Raw genomic sequence first — 6,357 nt, forward strand, 5'->3', positions numbered from 1 at the left:
TATTCCTTCTATAAATAGGAGGCTTAGTTTGGTGTTTTGAAATATTGTTGTTTAATGATGCGTATAACATTCAGTAGCGTCGAGGTGGTTTCTCAGCTAGAGACTAGGTCACCACAATGAAAACGTTTTAATATGACGATAGAAGCCATGGATAAGTCAGCGATATTAACTTAATTTGGCCACAAGTTGTCAGTAATATGTCGTCTGCAATACATAGTCGGGGAAACTTATTTCCAACAACACTTTTCAACTTCTTGAGACGACAACTGGGTCTAACTTTGACTTTTAAAACCAAATTAAGGACTTCTTTCCCAACTGTATTGTCGTCCGTAAAACTTTTCTACTTTCTATTTTTTAAATAATAATTATTTAATTAACATAATATTTATTTAAATTTAAAAATAATACTATTAATAATATTACATTTGAGCAAATATTGTTACTATTCCTCAATAGTAACCTTTTCGTCTTTTTTTTTTTTTTATTTTTTTTTTTACTTTTCCATCCCAAACTATTTTCGTCTTTGTTCCAACAACTCTAACCGCCATACTTCCGGCAACTCAGCTTTTAGAACCTACGCACATAGCTTTTAGACCTAAAAATCTTCATAAACCCACCCCAAACTTTGAACGCAAATACTTTCATTTTCCTAGCGAAATAAAAAGACACCACCTACACAAATTAACTCGCAGCATATTTTCTAACGTACAATTTTTACCAGCAATCGGTCTGAAGCGCACTGCCACACACCACACACATAGGTCATCGAAAATTTCTCCCGCTACTTTTTTGAGTTTTTCCAGGTAGTATAGATGTGTTCTTCATTGGGAACAAAAGATATCAACGACGGAAAAAGAAAAGAAAGAAGAAAAGTCCGGACGTTCGGAGGATACCAGAAGCTGGAACGACGTCGAAAAAATCAGGTTTTAGGCGAGACACATGAGAGAAGGCAGAGTCAACAAAAATGTAGAGACTCATAGAACAAATATTCAGAAGATATTGTAAATGGTTACCTGAGAAGAAGACCGGAGACCAGAGAATCTAATGAAAAATGCAAAATGAGATGGATAGGTTTTCAAGTAAGAGAGGAATAGAGAAGGGAACACGTGATGACTTTTTTTAATACTAACTACATAGATATAGCCCTTACTCCGATTAAAGACTTGAAGTCATTAATAAAATATTCTTTTAATGTGTAACACATATTATATTACAATTACAATTATAAATTACATCAAAATTGGACCATTCTTTTCTAACTTGAAATTTCAAACCTTATTAAATCATTCTTCCTAATTTATACGGAGTAATTTTTATTACGTGTATAAAAATTTATTTACGTGTTATATAGTAATTATTTATAACAATTAATTTGATACATTTTAAAAACAAATATTATACAACATAATTTGAACAACTCAGGATAATTAATTTGTTACAACCCATATAGTAATATATGACAATACGTTTCTTTGCAATAATATGTTTCTTTACAATTGTATTAGATATTTAATATGTTAAAACGAATTATTGTCTTATAGGTTACGTTAACTGCTTTGCTTTAATATATTCTTATTAGAATATATAATTGGATGCTACAAATTTTTTTTACGTAAACGAGGGGTGACCGCCGCAACGCGCGGCTGACCACCCCGCTTGTTCTTTACAAACGATTAAGTCGTGAAAAACAATTAAGAAGTTTCTCGTTGAATGGTTTTGTCATATATCTTTCCTGACGACATATTGTATGAAACAAGCATGTGGTCAATCGCGCGTTGCCGCGACCACCTGCCTGTATCATGATGGTACTGGAATCCTTTCACGACTACAAAACAACACACTATGAACACTAAAATTATATGAAGACTAAAATACGATTATCATATCTACTATTATATTAGTCTCCAATGGTACTTTACAAAATGTTTACATAACAATATAAACCAAAAAACATAGAAACATAAAATATGTAACTGAATGCAAACTCTCTGGTAAATAAGGTTAAAAAAATAGTTGACATCTTATAGTTTTGTTCTATCAGCTGACTCCGTACGTCCATCCATCCTGTTGCTTCAAGCTACAAATCTTATCGTCAAACGCGTTATATGTTAACAAAAGTAATTATTCAACTATTTATGAAAGGCAGCCACCGGTGAAGAACAAAAAGGAACAACCATCATAAATTATAAACTAACATTAAACATACAACAAAAATGGTATATATTAAAGAACATCAACCAAGGCGTAGCTTCGGAAATGAATGTCCCGTACCGACATATAGCTAACTCCAAATATAACAGCGCTACTATCAAATTACTGATCGTAAGTAGCTGCAAATGTAGGGACACACAATGCTTTTGCTTAACAAATTAAAAATGTAATATTAACACATAGCTAACTTAGACAAAAGATGTTAATATTAAGCTGGCCACAAATGAAATACGAACAGTTCTTATTATCAATTCACACTTATATATTTATCATGTACGTGGTATGCATTATATGTTCTTATTATATCAATTCTCACTTGTCCTATTTATCATGTGAAGAGTACTATACATATCCATTTGCACATATAATGCATACCATGTCCTACTCGTTGAATTCCACTTATGTATAACCTGATCAAGAAAAGCAACAAATTTTATTAAGGAATTATATCAAACGTGCTGTATAAATTTATAAGATTAAAACCTATATGATATTACCAACTAAATTAAAATGCCCTACTAATATGGCCATATAAACAGAACAGACCCTAAAAAATATATGGTCACAAAAAGATTATGTTGCACAATATAAAAGAGTATACAAACACGATACACAACATGTACTGCTTTGAATTGACAAAAAATGGTGTATACCTTCAAGCTGAGGACGGGAAGACACCTTGCAACCTCGGATAACAGGCGCTGACTTTCACCCGTGGTGGTGCCCAGTATGTCTTTGGGCGAAACGGAACAGCAGCTGTTTGTTAGACCTTTAGATATCAGAAAACAAAGCTATTAAAAAAGATACCAAAAGTATACAAAACAATCACATTTCGTGCAGACAACGCACGGGTATAAAATGAATGAAATTCATAGCACAACGCAAGTCATGACCACCAACGTACACAAACACATAAAAAACACAACTACACTCAAAATTATCTGAATGATTTATAATATCCATTCAAAGTAACCAAAACTCTACAAAATCCAAAGCATCAATGATCAATGATAAAACATGAGAATAACTTAATAACTATACTTGTTGAAATCATTCCCATTTACCAAATAGTTGCTTGTTATTTAGTTATAGCCCGTTGCTCTTAGAAAAATGGGTTGAAATAGCCATGTAAATAAAATAGTACTAACACATACCATTATGAGGGTTCTTGTGATGTCATTCCAAGGATACTACATTATATATAAACATGTAAACTAAATTTTAAACAGAACGAACTTTGTAGTTTATACCTCAGCAATAGCTTGTTGACACGATTTGGTCTCCACACGCCTTAGCCTCCACGACCTTAACAGATTAACACCTCAAATACCTCCACATAGTGCACCTCACCCGCCCTAAGAACCCTAATAACCTCCCCATGGTAAACATTCACAGCCAGAGCAAATTAAGCCCCAAAAACCTCCTCATGCTCCATGGTGCACCTCAACAGCCTTCACACACCTCAGCCTCCAAAACCTTAGAAAAATGATGTAGATACTTGGCAGATAGTAAAGTAAAACCGCATTAAGATGGAATCGTACATATCATCAATATCAATAACCACACTTTGCTAAGTTAAAAATCAAAATTGTTGATCAAATTATTATAAAAAATTGCATAGCACAGACTTACAAATTAGCACTTTTTTTAAATTATCATAAGATAAAATATTACAGTAGTAGTAATTAAAATTAAAAGTGAAAGGAAAAAAGTGTTAACCAATTATTTTCACTGCTAGTATAAGCAAAGTTTGAAGATTTACAGCTCAGAGTTACCGCCCTTCCGTTTTTGACCACCGATGCTCTGTTCTGCTCTACTCTGTCACCGACGATTACTCTGAATTGAAAAGGGTAAAGGAAATTAAACCCTAATATTTGGGTGTGGTGGTTGCGACGGAGTGGATAGCAAGAGACGAACACGACGGTGGTTACGCGGGGGATGACGGCGGCGAAGAATACCACCTGAGACCTAGGCGATGGTGGTTGTGGCGGTGACACTGACGTCGAGAATTACTCAATTAAATACATGAAAATTGACTCTTTTTCAATTGCTATATGTGAATCTTCAAAATTTAGACTCAATAGATTCACCATAAGTAAAAATTCTGAAGCAACCACTTTACCTAACTCGAGGACAACCCTTAACAGCAAAAATAAAAAATAAAGATAAAAACTTGCAAAGCAAAATATAAACAGTATAATTTTTTTTTGTTTTATGCATATACTAACAATATAAAACTAATTTTAACTGATCAATAACTCGTGATAAAAGTTATTATCAAATAAAGACGCTCCTAATTAAGACTCCTAATTATTCGAAAAATTAATCAGGTGATCAATCGAACTACAAAGGATAATCATCAAAACCTAATTACCTGACGACGAAGCTTGGTGATGGAGAAGCTTCTGGGATGATCTGATGGAGTAAATAAGTAGGGTGGTGCAATATTATAAATTAGAAGATGAAAGCGGGAAGAGAGGTGACGGTGTAGCGTCAAGGCCTCAAGGGAAGTCGGAGCAGATGGGAAGAAGATTCAGGAATTGTGGGGAAAATAACCTTTTTTGGTTATAAAATTGGCAGATGTAGTTGACTGGAATTAAAAGGCCTAGTTACTGTTGAGGAGTTACTGTTGCGGAACAGTGCTTAAAATTTGCTCTAATGTACATATGTATTGTTATAATTCAGTAGGCTTATAACTACCTTTAGTGGTTCTTGACTGTAGAAGGTATATAGAGATAGAGATACTGTAAAACGGAGAAAACAAAGGTTGAATAAAAGGTATGAGTAATTGATTTTTTATTTATAGAAAAATGTACAATGAGAGTTTGGTGGCATTTGGAATCTAGAGAGAGAGAGAGTGTTTTTTGTTAACCAAAAAATACATCCAATAAACTCTAACTCAACACACCTATTTATACTCAAAAAAATATACTATGCAATATCTATAATAATAATAAAATTATCATCCAATTATTACTTTTATAACACTTCCCCTTGGATGATAATTTTATTAGTGAATAACTAGTACTGCCTCGTTAAAAACCTTGCTAAAGAAAACCCTTTGGGATAAAACTTTAGCTAAGGGAAAAAGAGTGCAGCATAGAGTTGACTCCCCCTCAAGTAGGCAACGCCTGAGTTGTTACATCTTCTGAACATGCCTCATGCCAATATTATGAACGTGTGTTCTGAAAATAGCAGTTGGAAGTGCTTTGGTGAAAAGGTCAGCAGAGTTTTTGCTGGACTGAACATATCTCATTTCAATCTGGTTGTCCTTAATGAGATTTTGAGTGTATGAGAAGAATCTAGGGGGTATGTGTTTTGTTCGGTCACTTTTGATATACCCTTCTTTCATCTGTGTTATGCAAGCTACATTATCTTCATAGATAGTTGTTGAACTTTTATTGCGTTCTAGTCCACAAGAATCAGTAATGAGTTGTGTCATTGATCTCAATCAAAAACATTCCCGACTGGCTTCATGTAATGCAATTACTTCGGCATGATTTGATGATGTTGCAACAAGTGTTTGTTTTTGAGAACGCCATGATATTGCGGTACCTCCATTTAGGAATACATATCCATTTTGAGATTTAGCTTTATGTGGATCAGATAAATAACCTGCATCTCCATAACCAACCAAATCTTGTTTTGATTCGTTAGAATAAAATAATTATAAATCAGTAGTTCCCCGAAGGTATCAAACTATTTGTTTGATCCCATTCCAATGTCTTTTGGTAGGGGCTGAGCTGAACCTTGTCAACAAATTAACTGCAAAAGAAATGTCAGATCTTGTATAATTTGTAAGATATATAAGAGCCCCAATTGCACTAAAATATGGAACTTCTGGTCCTAGGATATCTTCATGATCTTCACATGGACGAAATGGATCAGTGTCAACATTAAGTGATCTAACAACCTTAGGAGTACTTAATGGTTTTGCCTTGTCCATATTAAAACGTTTTAAAATCTTTTCAGTATATGTTGTTTGATGTACAAGTAAACCATTAGGCATATGTTCAATTTGTAAACCAAGGCAATACTTGATTTTTCCGAGATCTTTCATTTCAAATTCTTTCTTTAGAAGTTGAATGGCTTCATGGATCTCTTTATTTGTACCTATGATATTAAGACCATTGACATAAATAACTA

At 33.6% G+C, this 6,357-nt stretch overlaps 1 long non-coding RNA gene across 3 annotated transcripts; it reads right to left on the minus strand.

Annotated features, from left to right (window-relative positions):
• Positions 1–2,153: 2,153 nt before the first annotated feature.
• Positions 2,154–4,788, minus strand: LOC139897668 (uncharacterized). Of its 3 annotated transcripts, none has more exons than XR_011776725.1 (4): positions 4,586–4,788; positions 3,931–4,047; positions 3,462–3,708; positions 2,154–2,980 (listed from the first exon to the last, which is right to left on the minus strand). It is a non-coding gene; the product is annotated as an uncharacterized lncRNA (long non-coding RNA). The 3 variants fall into 3 exon arrangements; XR_011776724.1 differs by having other exon boundaries at positions 2,154–2,621; positions 2,865–2,980; positions 3,462–4,047; XR_011776723.1 differs by having other exon boundaries at positions 3,462–4,047.
• Positions 4,789–6,357: the final 1,569 nt, after the last annotated feature.

The sequence above is a fragment of the Rutidosis leptorrhynchoides genome, chromosome 3 (assembly GCF_046630445.1).
Source record: "Rutidosis leptorrhynchoides isolate AG116_Rl617_1_P2 chromosome 3, CSIRO_AGI_Rlap_v1, whole genome shotgun sequence".
Taxonomy (NCBI): Eukaryota; Viridiplantae; Streptophyta; class Magnoliopsida; order Asterales; family Asteraceae; genus Rutidosis; species Rutidosis leptorrhynchoides.